At 36.2% G+C, this 14,786-nt stretch overlaps 1 protein-coding gene across 3 annotated transcripts in view; it reads right to left on the bottom strand.

Moving 5' to 3' along the window:
* Window positions 1–12,355, bottom strand: part of LOC149781486 (uncharacterized) — a 65,740-nt gene extending 53,385 nt beyond the window's left edge. For 2 of the 3 annotated variants that reach the window (XM_089935569.1, XM_089935571.1), the window contains exon 1: window positions 11,422–12,355. The gene's annotated coding sequence lies outside the window, so the exon portion shown is untranslated. The remainder of the gene's footprint in view (window positions 1–11,421) is intronic. The other variant, XM_089935570.1, reaches the window with a different exon arrangement.
* Between the last annotated feature and the right edge of the window lie 2,431 nt (window positions 12,356–14,786).

Raw genomic sequence — 14,786 nt, 5'->3', positions numbered from 1 at the left:
AAAAAATGACGGAGTTGATCAAGAAAAATTGCTATGGATGTCAAAACGATCATCCCAGTCAAATTCAACACGATAAATGCCTGATGCTGAGTCAAGAAGAAAAATTGGACGAGTATCTGGACGATGCTTGGAGTCTCATCTCGGACAAAGACGTGTTGCACCAGTGGTATAATGACTTGCGTGAACATTCTTGTCTACCATTAACCACTCAAGAGATCCATCGTATCGAAGCTCTCCTGAATCAGAGTGGGGAGACGAAGCGAAGAAACGGTTATTTGTCAGACATTTTCAAGCAAAAAGTCAGGATCGAATTGACGACTTATTATTACCTGTGAAGAAGAAAAAAACATGGATACCTGGGAACTTTATTACCTTTTGAATCACAGTTCGTATACGGCTTCTTGGAATCCCGTCGTCTGTGCTAAAGATGAACTCCCTCATCGCAAACCTCAAGACCATCAAGCTTATGTCATTAACACGGACGACAGTCATCGTCCAGGAACCCACTGGGTAGCCGTCTACTTTCCTCAAGAAGGATGTGTGGAATCTTTTGATTCGTACGGATTGCCCCCTTTGGAAGACGATATCATTGACTTTATGAGAAGAAATGCTCAAACCACCCGATTCAATAATGTGAAATTACAAGGCACAGATTCCTTGGTGTGTGGACAATATTGCGTGTATTTTCTGCATCATCGCAGCCTGGGCTATTCCTTAGAACATTTCGTGACTCATTTTGATCCTCGTTCTTCTTCAAGAAATGATGTGAAAGTAGATCGATGGTTTTGTGACCATTATGCTTTATCTTTTGTCTCAAGCTAGGAAACGTAGTGTCCATCAATGGCCTAATGATTTCCAACAGTGGAAATCACAACGTTGTCAGCCCTGTTTAAAGTAGAGTGTGAATTGAGAAAAATGTTTGTCATTTGTTTTGAAGAAAAAAATGTTTGATGGTATCATGTTGGATTATTGTTAAAAATGTTAGAAATGTTGTTGTTTAGTGTTAAGTGATTTTCGAATAAAAAATGTTGTGTTTTGAAAAAAAATGCCTTTGTCTTTTGTTTGGCTATAAGAATGTTTGATTGATGCTCTTTAATTTCTTACTATCCCTCTCATGACACTCATTGAACGTTGCGACTCGAAAACCGTGGGGGGGGGATGTTTTCCTTCACGTCCGCGCTTTGACTTTAAGAACCGGGGTTGTTTCCAGTCTAACCATCCACTGTCGACTCATCCTTCTACGAAGATGTGCTCCAAACTAGCTAAGCTCAACGAAGCCTACGTGAATTTGCATAGGGTCAGACACAGTCTGATACCGAAGCCAGAAGAAATAGAGAATGTGAGAATGTTAAAAGTCACTGAAGACCTGATAGAAGAGCTCTTCAGAGAAGAAGTGAACAGGGAGAAAGAAGAATGGACAGAGAAGTACAGACTTCAGAGACAGCAGCAACAGCAGCAACAGCAGCAACAACAACAACAGCAGCAGCAACCTGAAGCTGACAGAGGCTTTGTCGATTGTCGTATCGACACCAAAGAGTTCTTCTTCTCTTTCCGAAGAAGCAGACCTATCGCCAGAAAGTCTATCCTCAGAGGACATCGCATTCTTAGAAACTAAAAAAGATTGCCATAGCAAACAAAAAACAGCCCTTTTCAGGGCTACCCCAATACTCTAGAAAAGAAATAACTATCCATTTGCCAATGTTTGTAGGTAGAGTAGTGTGAAAATAAACACTAACTCTTTTTTAAAAAAAATGTGAGGGTATGTGATTGTGTATAGGATTGTGTGTTTGTAAGTGCTCACGTAAGTTGGTGTAGATAGTAGATTAAAATAATGTTTTTGGTGTTTGAGGTGTAGATTTGGGGTTGGATTGGATTGCTTTGCGTATGTGAATAGTATATTGAAGTGATTTATAAAAAAAATTTAAAATAGTGATGGGTAGCATAAAAAAGTGAGTGAGTGTTTCTTTTAGGTCCGCGCGCTGTTGGGTTATGATCTAGGTAAGATCAATTTTATGTTTTTTAGGGGGATGTTTTCCTTCACGTCCGCGCTTTCACTATAAATTGAAACTCACTGGGCAGTCTAGCTACCCTTGTTGATTGATCAACACAAGAATGAATAGCAGAATAAGCAAACTTCTTGAACTCCAGATACATCTGGAATATGTCAGGCGCCTGTTAAATGAACTGGCCGCGGAGGCTATAGTAGAAGAGGAAAGAATAAAGAAGGAAGAGGAGGAGAGAAGACAGAGGGAAGAGGAGGAAAAGAAAATAGGAGAGAGGATGTCGTACAATATTCCCGAGACAGAGGATTGGGGTGCTGAAGCGAATCATCCTCCCTCTGCGCTCCCCAGAAGAAAGGTGAAAGGAGACTGGGGAAGAAGATGCGTGTGTGGCGCCAGGCCAGGAAGGTGCCATCATTAGATAGTTGCATCTGGAGTTCAAAAAACAGCCCTTTTAAGGGCTACCCAATACTCTAGAAAAGAAATAACCATTAATTTGCCAATGTGTGTGTGTGTGTGTGTGTGTATGTGTGTGTGTGTAGGTAGAGTAGTGTGATTATAAACACTGACTCTTTTTTAATAGTGTGAGGGTATGTGTTTGTGTGTTTGTGTGTTTGTGTTTGTGATTGTAAGCGCTCACGTTCGATTGTGTGGATAGTAAATTATGGATTTGTTTATTGTTTCTTAGCGTATGTGGAGAGTATAGTTTGGGTTTTATTATATGAAATGAGAAAAGTGGGGATGTTTTCCTTCACGTCCGCGCGTTGTTTGATCATGATCTAGGTAAGATCAATTTTTATGTCTTAGGGGGATGTTTTCCATCAAGTCCGCGCTTTTCGTATAAGAACCCACAGTATTCGTCGTTCAAACCATTCTGCAAAGAGTAAAAAAGAAGATGGCTTCGAACCACCTTGACAAAATGGAAAAATTGCAAAACGTCCTGGACAATTTAGGAATGATGGAGCAAATGTTGGTTAACCTAAACGAGGATCACTATTCTTATAGTCCCCATCGAGTGAAGATGGAGATAAACAATTTACGAAAAATGAAGGTAATCATCAGTGATCTGTTGAAAGAAATAAAGGAGGAGAAGGAGGATGAAGAGGAAAGGATAAGGATGAGAGCATGGAACGAAAAAATTGAAAAAGAAGAAGAAAATGAGAAGAGGAAGAAAGAAGAGGAGGAGAAGAAAGAAGAGGAGAAAAGAAAGAAAGAAAAGAAGAGAAAAAGTGTAGGACAGAAAATAAGAAGCTGGTGGAGAAATAGAAGAAATTAGAAGAAGAAGAAGAAGAAAACCAAAGGCCCTTTTCAGGGCCAGTCCTATTTCTCGAAAAGAGAATGACTTTTCAATTGCCTACCCCTTTTTTTTTTAAAAAAAAAATCCCCTTGTCCCTAAATAAGCCCAAACTCTATTCCCCATGTTAAATTCCCCTTGTACGTATATTGACCCACGATTTTTCGCCATGTTAAATCCCCTTATACGTATATTGACCCACGATTTTTCGCCATGTTAAATTTCCATTGTACGTATATTGACCCAGGGGTGTTTTTAATGCTAATTCCCATTGTACGTATAGTATCCCACTTCACTACTCATGTTTGTAGCCCTATAGTTTGAATTTTATTAATTACAATCAAGTTCATATAATGTGTATTCCATAATGGTTATGATAAGGCAGTGCTTATGTTGGAATATAAAATCCAAGAATCACAGAAATATTCTCTCAGTAAAGTTTTCACCAAGCAAATGACTCATTCAGAACTTACAAAGAAATATTCACTGATTTCAAGAGATGGAATTGATTAATGTGTCATTGACTAGTTGTCTGATATTTTTGGCAATAGAGTTATTAATAAAATGTATATCCCAAATGATGATTGCTTTTCTTTAATAGCTATTTAACCTCTTTGTTGTTCTTTTAGAAATATTGGTCATTATCATGTATAAAGATACATCGATGATAATACTGTTTGTGATTCTGATGTTGACTGTGCATTTTGATGTAATGATTGCAATACATTTTTAAAACTATTGATCATTTGTTATTGTTCTCATTTTTCACTTTTATCTGGATTTACTGTAGCTTAACTGGAACAGTCCCATTAAACAAATCTCTTTGGTAGACCTAACTATACCATCTGTCCTTAAGTTAAATGAAGCCATGTGGACAAACTATTTAAAGTCTGTAACCATGTGGCAAAAAGCTTGCAGTTTAGTTTGGATTTAATATCTGTAAAGCCAAGCTTTCAATGCCTTTTATTTTTGTAAAGACAGCTCAACTGCTTTTTTAGTCTTTACCGTAACTAAAGATGACCTTTCATCTTTTTGTTATGTAAAGATATTGTAAAGGTGATATTGATTCATTTTAATCTTTACTTGTATTTAAGTATAACTTAAATATTTGTAAAGGCAACTTTTCATACAGTGTGATGTCGGCGATGTAGAGGTTAAAAACGGTTGCGACTTAGAGCCACCAATGCCGCCGTTACGTGCAAAAGGTCGAATCAATATGTGCGCCACGTGCGAATATTGTTATTATTAGATTTGTCACTAACGGAATTTGTCGAATATATCACATCGCTACTTTTGGAGCACTCCAGAAAAGGAACAGAGTTACAAACGACTCCGTTGATTCGATCAAGGGGTGGAACCCCTTAACTATTAGTTGAATATTTGAACGTCGTTTAAATCTAACATCTTGATTATTTCAAGGAACGGTTTATGTCAGATAGCTTTATAACAAATCTTTCCTTCCTTCTAAATTTAAGTTAGATTAAGAATTTGTGCTTTACAAGCCATCATTAACAAGCAAACGGAATTATCATAAATTTGTACACCTACGACATAACGCTAAAATTGTGTTGTCCTACTGTACTTATTATTTGCAAATAAGTTTCACCTGTATGTGTAGACAAACGGCAATCTGAGATGAAATCTCCGTTTGAATACACAACAGCCAGAATACTAATTACTATAGCGGGTAAATTCTCAGAGTAGTTGTACCTTCTCTACTTCCATTCTTATAGTTTTACTTCATCTCAGTTGATAGACATGTCCAGAAGTAAGAACTGAAATAACGTTGTCGATATAATTATAACATAGACGTATATATGTGTGTATTTATATTTGCGTGCATGTACTCACGTGTATGTGCGTATGTACAAACGCAGCATATCAATATTTTTGAAATATTATATTTTATTTCGTAGTTATTTTAAACACGTTTGTGAAACAATAAACCTGGAGCTCTTCCACTGTTGTTATCTCTGAGAAAAAAATGGACACTGCAACCAATTGTATGTTACTTGTATTGTTGTTACATGCATTACCACTAACACCACCATTAACAACAATATCAAATACAACTGCCACTATCACAATTACTTCTATAACGGATAAAACATAATAATGAAGTAGAAGAAGAAATTGACCAGATGCTCAATATGAAACAATGGAAGAGGAAGAAGACGAAAAAATAAATGACAAAGAAGAGAAAGTTACATCATTTAGAACATTATATATGTTATGAAGTAATTGACATATTTACGGGGCTTTCTGAATGCTGACTAGGAAAGTATTCATTCATAAACTGATTGTCTTACAGACCTGTGTCCTCTCATCGCTGATTGTCACACTTTTAAATGGGTAAAGACACTTGAATACCCATGTCCTCTGGCGTGATTTTTGTGTTAATCACGCACTCAGAACACACAACGATTTGCTTTCTATCTTGTTCCTCAGGAAAGGCATAATCGCTGTTACACAGATAAATCTGTGTCAACGAAATTTTTTATTTTAATGTCGTTATCCAGACACATATGGTTACATATAATACTTTTTGGCGAGGTAGATCAGATCTGGCCTTCAATATGTTTGGGGCAATTGTACACGTGTATCGACCGAAAATCATAGGCATAGCGCACAGACATGAATGGCAATTGTACACGTGTATCGACCGAAAATCATAGGCATAGCGCACAGACATGAATGGCAATGGTACACGTGTATCGACCGAAAATCATAGGCATAGCGCACAGACATGAATGGCAATTGTACACGTGTATCGAACGAAAATCATAGGCATAGCGCACAGACATGAATGGCAATTCTTTTTATATGCATTCACCGTTATTTGGACACTAAGCAAACATTTTAACTCAAAAAACGCTGTATTCCCCACCCCTGCCCCCGTACCCTCTTGACAGTTTTATGACTCTACATCTTCCATTTTGCCATTTCCCTCTGCTGGAGGGAGAGCGAAAACAAAGTTTCTCCTACACTGATGGAACCTAACGGAAGATCTTAACGGCACGGGAATATCAACACACGCAAGTGTTTCGTTTGCGCTTGATTCTTTTTATCGTTTGGGAGGTCCCGTTTTGTAATATGTTATAAATCTGCAATTACTAAGCAAAACTCAAATGTTTGAATCTGTAGAGATAAATTTCCAAAATACCACTACTACTACTACTACTACTGCTAATAATAATAATAATGGTGTTTGTTTGGGTAATGTTGATTAAGGATTCTTCTAGACGTCGTAACACAAATACTAATATTTCCTTCATTAACAAAAGCAACACAATAGTAAAAAGTTAAAAAGAAGATAACCCGAATATATGGAACGCCATAGCTGTCTTATGCTTCAACTTAGTTTAATGTAAGGTCACCAGATATGATTTGGGGTAAAATAATACTACAAATGCTTCTTTAAGCGTTATGTCAGATCAACTCAGCCTTAGAATGGGGTTGCTAAGCCATGATATTATATCAGTTTAGCCCAATAGAGGGTTCACCAGTCATATGGTATCACGGTACCAATTGTTTTTCCATATACCTCAATGCTAATGTTTTGTGAAATAAATATACTTTCTGTCCTACTTGGGCATGCATGTCACACGCTGTCATATAGAACAATGCTAGATTGTCAATTTGACAATGACATAACCAGGTACTCCATTGCATTTAAGAGAGATAACTCTACTGGAACTAGACAGGGGTAAGAGTTATCTAGTCACAACAAGCACATTTTCAGTCATGTGTACCATATTTTAAAAAAATCATAAAAAATACAAAATATGATCTAGATAGAAATTAACACAAACTCACATGTTGCCAAGAGGCTCAACTTTTTTTTAAGCCAAACAGAAAGTACAAGTCTTACATAATGCACCAATCACAGCTAGTTTTGTTCTTTAATTCTGAATACAATGTTCCATACACCTTAAGCTCCACCCACCTGGACTTGCGCAATTGGTACCGTTATACCTATAGCAAACCTTAATTTTTCCAATAATCTGTGAAATAGTTCGGGACTGTATAAGTAACAAATATACTTAGTCTCACTTGTGAAAAACAATTTGATGAGGTACTAACCTATGTCTTATATGAATGTGTAAAGAAATGTCATTGAGCTGTTTAAACTATTGTTTTCATACTTTTGCTTCACTATCAAAATCATCTTTTGAAATAAAATGAATTCTTTCAACTATGAGTTGTATCTTATTCATATCAGCAATTATTGAACTTCACATAGGTGATATGGGATAAATCACATTATATCATATTATGTAATAACTAGGTCAAAGGTCAATGTACCAAATAGTATGCACCTGTCCTACTTCAAAATGTACAATTCACCTAAAAGAAAGGAATTTATATTTGTTTGGTAGGTGCAGAACTTAACATCAGAGACAGGTGGACATGACCCAATCTTATTATAAAGTATAAGCTTTGACCACTTTACACTATCTACAGATACAAGAGGTCACTAACCACCAGTCCTCACACAAAGGTCCACCTACCCATCCTCTTTGTAACACAAATAGTAAGCTTTCCTCCTTTGTAATGTGAATAAAATTGTTTCAATAAGCCAGTCAGTCACCAAATATAGTAAATCGCAGCTTCTAAGTGGTTATGTTTGGATTGGGAGGTGAAATTAGGGGAATAAAATACAGAAAAATACCAAATATAAACACTAAGTATAGCACATCAAATGGAGTTAAAAACAGGAGGAAAGTGTTTATCTAAAAGGGAGAGGTAGCTTATGATAAAGGAATTAAAGGTGGCAAAATCAGCAATGCGAAAAATGAGAAGTGAAAGTTTGATGACCTTACCTTGGACAAATATATGGGGCAGGGCCCAACAGGTCCAAGGACAGCCCAAAGGCAACTGTGCTATAACATCCCTTACAGGACCCAAATTTCAAGTGAAGTTGTGTTCATTTCCATCTAATATAAAAGGGTGAATAATTTAGATAATATAGATACATATAAAGTATATTTCTTCTACATAAGAATTTGATAATAATTGGCATAAGATAGAGAGAAACTTATCTCAGAGCCAAGCAGAACATACCTTATCAGTTTTTAAACTTGTAAACTTTACTGTGAGAAATTATCAAATTGCTTCTACTTACATTTGCGTCAAGATTGAGGGCTAATATAATACTTCACAAATCTTCTCTTTATTTTCATAATCAGTCACTGAAAATGTGAGATTTTATTTCCTTGAAATGTTATGACTGGTGTAAGGGAGATAACTGAATGATATACATAAGGTGTGGTAACCTTGAATACATTATCCATGTAATATAGATGAGTTCATCAACAACCTGTATTAACTTCATTGCAATTAAATTATCTCAAAATACATTACTGACAAAGTGAGAACCTAACATTTAGACTCCTATGTTTAGTGGAGACCTCAAGAGTCATGTAATTTTAATTTCTAAGATGACGCAGCTCTTTCATATCACATAGTTCATATTTTCTACAATGCCGGCATGTAGAGTGCAGCCTTCCATAACCATGCAGATATCATCTCATGCCAGTTTGGATTCTTGCGATGGGATGCAAAGTTTCAAGAACAGTGTGGATTTGAATGGAATGAATACGCACTGTGTGACTAAAATGGTTATCATTCTTGTAATGTTGGACCAAACATGGAAATTCCACAGGAGCAGCTTGACAGAAAGAAATAGGATTAATTGAAAGTCAATAGTAGATTATAATTGGGCTTATACAAGTGCCAATGGGAAATGCTGACTTAAGGAAACTGTTCTTGTTTGTTGGTATTCACTGCTACTTCAACAAAAGGGAATGCAAGAGAACTGAACTAACTACATGAACAATTTCAAAGCAGGAGAGTGTAAAAAAAAAAGGGACAATTAGAGCAGGACAATTCAAATCAAAATGGGAAGGAATACCAAATCCTTAATAAATTACCTAAAAATTACTCATGCCAGAACATCCCACATGGTACAAGTGATCTATCTACAAGTGTACTTAGAGTGTTCTCTATCCTGGTTTATGGCATGCCTTACAAGAATAAGATAGTTGTTTTTGTACACATGATTTTTCATCTTTTGCAGGTACAATAGCCAATATTTGGCCAAAATCAACTATATTATGTTTACATAACTTATTTTGTTGCATGCATTCCAATCTAGGAGGTAACAGCACATACATAAAGGCATCAGGTAACACAAGTCTATATCTATCATAGCTATAGTTATCAAAAGTCCCCATCCAAAGCCATCTTGTGCTATTTTCTAAAGATTTTATACATTTTATTCTTAAAGAACTTTCAATATTTGACCAAAAGTGTTCAGCACACATTTGTTTTCCTACATCAAACTAGTATAGTTCATAAATGCCGCCCACATGTATGCGTTTCTATGGAAACACTGTGAGGCTATTCTTTCCTTTAGGTATCACGGTACCAATTGTTTTTCCATATACCTCAATGCTAATGTTTTGTGAAATAAATATACTTTCTGTCCTACTTGGGCATGCATGTCACACGCTGTCATATAGAACAATGCTAGATTGTCAATTTGACAATGACATAACCAGGTACTCCATTGCATTTAAGAGAGATAACTCTACTGGAACTAGACAGGGGTAAGAGTTATCTAGTCACAACAAGCACATTTTCAGTCATGTGTACCATATTTTAAAAAAATCATAAAAAATACAAAATATGATCTAGATAGAAATTAACACAAACTCACATGTTGCCAAGAGGCTCAACTTTTTTTTAAGCCAAACAGAAAGTACAAGTCTTACATAATGCACCAATCACAGCTAGTTTTGTTCTTTAATTCTGAATACAATGTTCCATACACCTTAAGCTCCACCCACCTGGACTTGCGCAATTGGTACCGTTATACCATATATGATTTCAACTTTGCTTAATGTTGCGTTCATCTGTCATCATTTGGGGGTAAAACGATACCTCGAATGCTCCATTAAGTGTCACGTGAGGTCTCTGAGCGTATACAGATTTGTCAAGTCATGATATAATCCGGACAACCAGATAAATATGACGTCAGTGATTAGAGGATCTTGAATGTTTATATTTAGACATATTACAGGGCTATGTATAGCTTCTATAATTTTCCTACATTGATTCTATTTTGGTTTGGTCTACTAGGGTGTTTTCCAGTGTACCGCGACATGTAAACCTGTCATATGACTTAAATAAATGCATTCATATTACCACATAAATTTGAAATACGGACATGCGCAAATATAAAGAATACATATTATTTAAATCCACCGATATAATTATATTTTCTTTCTACCTATCTTTCTGCCAGGTTTGTTACAAAACTATTTCATCTAGATTGAATTAAAATATAGTCAATATACAAAGGATAACTACACTTTTACAACATCACTTATTTTATGTTTCCATTTTCACAAGAGTTTTTAAATAAAAATCCCCCCCCCCAAAAAAAAGAAGAGAATATTGGCAAACGAGAAAAAGAATTGGAATTTAAATGTTGCTAGGTTAAACATTTCATGATTAACAAACATACTGTATACATGATCTAGTCAGTTTTAATGGCGGTAGTTGTCGTTGTCTTAGTAGTAGTAGACGCGGAATAAATGGTAAATTATTTGAGTGACTTAAAAAGATTAAAATTAAATAGGAGTCACAATTTCATAACAGAGTGAGTAAAGTGATAAAACAAACACAAGTGAAATGCATAAATACTGGGATAATCTGAAAAATAAAGTCATGTCATGTTTTCATAATAAAGCAAAAATCGATCTTATTAATTTCAGCAAAAATAGTCTTTGTGCGAGTCTGTAAAGGTTCAAATGAAAATTAGCCTGCAGATTCCAACAATAATGCAAACATGAGTTCCTCATCATCATCATTAATTCCAATACCACCGACACGATGATGATGATGATGATGATGTTCTCTTCTTTTGTCATTCTTTCTCTAAATGGTTTGTGCGTGAACGTGTACATCAAGGTGTTGGGGAAAGTTATATTTGGAAGTGAAAAATGCAGACAAATCTATATTTATTTATGAAATAGAAATAACTTATTACAGAATGGTGATCTTGTGAAACAAATTTAATCGCGTGGGGTCGAGCAAAGCTTATCCGTATATCTCACCTACCTGTGGGATGCGTGACTCTGCAAATGTGAATGTTTTACCACGCAGGATATCACCATTTGGTTCAATGCTGCAGAAGTGTCACTCCAGTAATGTTATGTTGTACATTCTATTTATCAGCTGGTGCATTGCAAATGTTGTGCTCTCTTTGCATCAGGCTAAATGTCAAACTTACAACATGTACACTCGGTCTCCATACTAAAGATAGGCCTACGCCACAGGTGCTCGACGCGAGCTTGATGTTAAGGAAAAAAACAATCATCTAAAGAAAATAATCATACAGAGTGACAAAAATACCTTAGATTACCCCGATGACCTGTTCTGACATAGGACCTTCTCTATCATAATATATAAGAGAGAAGGTACGGAACTTCCAAATACTTCGCTCCACCCATGACCCTCGATTTCCTTCTGCTATTTCCGTCTTTAAAGGCACGCGACCATACTATATGGCTTGTTTTACTTCTGAGATATTTTTCTATCCATCAAGCCATCATTGACTTTTCTGCGTTGTACCAAACTGAAGTTACGGGCTCCGAAACGTGCGATTTTCGCGAAGTTTTCCTTTGTGGACACTTCCCTGCTCATCTGAAAACCGGTGACAAGAGCGATATGGACAACGTTTTCAACTCTATGGTGCATCCCTTCTTGAATTACAGAACAGCGGTAAGTTTTTTTACTTACCATTATCTCGATTCAACTTTAGGAATCCTGTTCCATGCAAGCATTATACATTGTCTTCTTCACTGCACAACACATCGTATACATGCATCTCTATTTTCAAAATAGGCGGCACTAACGTCAACGCCGAAATATGATTGGCTCAAAAGGTCACCCTTATTATCATAGGAGCCATATAATATGGTCGCATGCCTTTAAAGACGGAAATAGCAAAAGGAAATCGAGGGTCATGGGTGGAGCGAAGTATTTGGAAGTTCCGTACCTTCTCTCTTATATATTATGATAGAGAGAGTCCTATGTCTGAAGGGATCGTCGGGGTAATCTGAGGTATTTTTGTCACTCTATATGATTTTTTTTCCTTTAGATGATTGTTTTTTTTCTTAACGTCAAGCTCGCGTCGAGCACCTGTGGCCTACACGAGTTGGTTTCAGATTCTCTTATCTCTTTATCGGGTACAAAACGCAACATCACGTCACTGATTAAGGAATTTTTAATGTTTATATTTAGATCAGCTGCAGTGCTAAATATAGCTTCCGTATTTTCTAATATTGATTCAGTTTTGATTTGCTCAACAGAAACGAACAAACCACTGCATATATTTTCCGGTACACCAGGGTCGTGTAAATCTGTCAGACAGACATGCATAAATGCAATCAAGTTACCACATATACATGAAATGCTGCTATGAACTTGATGAACAAATATAAATAATATGCCACATTTACATTTACTAAGACAATTAGTTTTTCTCCTCCGGATTTCTCTGCCTGCTAGACGGGCTACAAGACTCTTCCACCTAAATATGTAAGTCAATTTAAATATAATCAATTCATAAATATTGACGATACATTTAGAGACATCTATTTTACATATTCCCGTTTCCAAACGATATTTTGAATTAAAAACCAACCCCAAATACCCCCAACCCCATCAACCAAACAAAAACTAAGCATTGGTAACCAAGACAAAATTGAATTTATGCTGCTAGTTCCAAATTTCATGATCGTAAACCGTGACCTAAACTTGACCTAGTCTAGTAGTAATAGAGATGCTTGTCATCGTTGTTTTTGTCTTAATATTAGTAGGCGGAGAATAATTAGCGAATTATTTCAGTGTTGTGAAATGATTTAAATGAATAGGTCACAATTAGATAACACAGTGATGTAAAATAATAAAACAAAAATCCCCACAAATTCAGTGTATTAATATTGGGATAATCTTTAAAATAAAGTCATCATGTACTGTTTTAATAATAAAACAGCAATAGGCATTACTAAATATATTAATGTCTTTGTGTTTAAATTTACGGTGGAAGAAGTTTAGGTAAGAACAGGGATGCACAACCTCCTGCCCACGTGCGAACGTGTTCTGTCCGGCCTTCAGGGCAAATTAAAACAGCACAGAAATATGGCACATGAACAGTAAATATATTAAAGAAATTAGTGTTTGCGGCCCTCGAGTGTTCTTAGAAAATGCAACCTGGCCCTTGGCCGAAAAAGGTTGCGCACCCCTTGGTAAGAACAATTAATTATTTAATAAAAAGAAAATCTAAACATTGAACATGACAGAAATAACTGAATTTTAATGTAATTAGGTCACTATTTCTGATTATTACCAGTGCTCCCAAATTGGCTTAGTTGGGTGGTAGTAGTGGTGGTAGTCGTCGTCGTCCTAACAGTAGCAGGCACAGAAAGATTAATGAATGATTATAACGTCTCTGAGTGACTAAGATGAATTGGGAATCACCATTTAATAACAGAATGAGATAAGAAAAAGAAGCACACACCCCACCCCCGACAGGGCCAAAATAAATAACACAACCAAAACCTTGAATGATATTAATAGTGTGATAATGTTTACAAAAGACATCAGGTAAAAGTTTTATTATAAAACAGCGATCGATATCTCTATATACCAGCCAATAAATAGCTCTTTGATTTTTTCCCCTTAAGATTTCAAGAGAACCTTGCGTGCATGACAGCGGTGTTACATCAGTCCATCCCCACCACTATCAGACCCACTACCACCAACACGATGGTGATCATTATTTTTATTTAAAAATTCTCTTAAACGTTTTGGCATTTATCTCAATATTACCAAATATATATATTTAATACCCTTGTGTATGTAAATGTTGTCATTCACACAAAGTATTGCTTATTATTTACTAAATTTTTATTTCCATGACTTATTTGACTCATTTATTACACTTTTTAAAATCTTTTTGGCAAAACTAAGTCGTCGAAGAGGAGATAGTTCTCAATAAAACAATGGAGTCTAAGGGAGATAAACTGTGCCAGCATGACAATCATTTACTCAAGAGGTTGTGGTTGCTGTTGTGTTTAACGCCATTTTTCAGCACACGATAGGCTTTACATGGCGGCCAGTATTAGTGGTGGAGGAAAAACCGGGGAACACCCCAGAAAGAACCACCGACCCGCGAGAAGCTACTGGCAAGCTTTCTCACATACGTATATTGGCTGAATCCGAGACTCGAACTGCCGCGGACAGAGGTGAGATGGCAGTGATCCGTAACGAAGAGCGCTTTAGACCACTCTGTCACTCAGGGCCAATTACTCAGGAGGACTGAAATTGAGAGATGTATATGAGTACCACAAACTATTCGTTCAATTTTTTATTTTTCTTTCAAAGATAGAACATTTACCACCATAATTCTGAGTTTTTAA

This window comes from Sinohyriopsis cumingii, chromosome 15 (assembly GCF_028554795.1).
Source record: "Sinohyriopsis cumingii isolate HCF-2022 chromosome 15, ASM2855479v2, whole genome shotgun sequence".
Lineage (NCBI taxonomy): Eukaryota > Metazoa > Mollusca > Bivalvia > Unionida > Unionidae > Sinohyriopsis > Sinohyriopsis cumingii.
The sequence above is the reverse complement of the archived record's forward strand: the minus strand, read 5'-3'. Positions and strand labels throughout refer to the sequence as shown.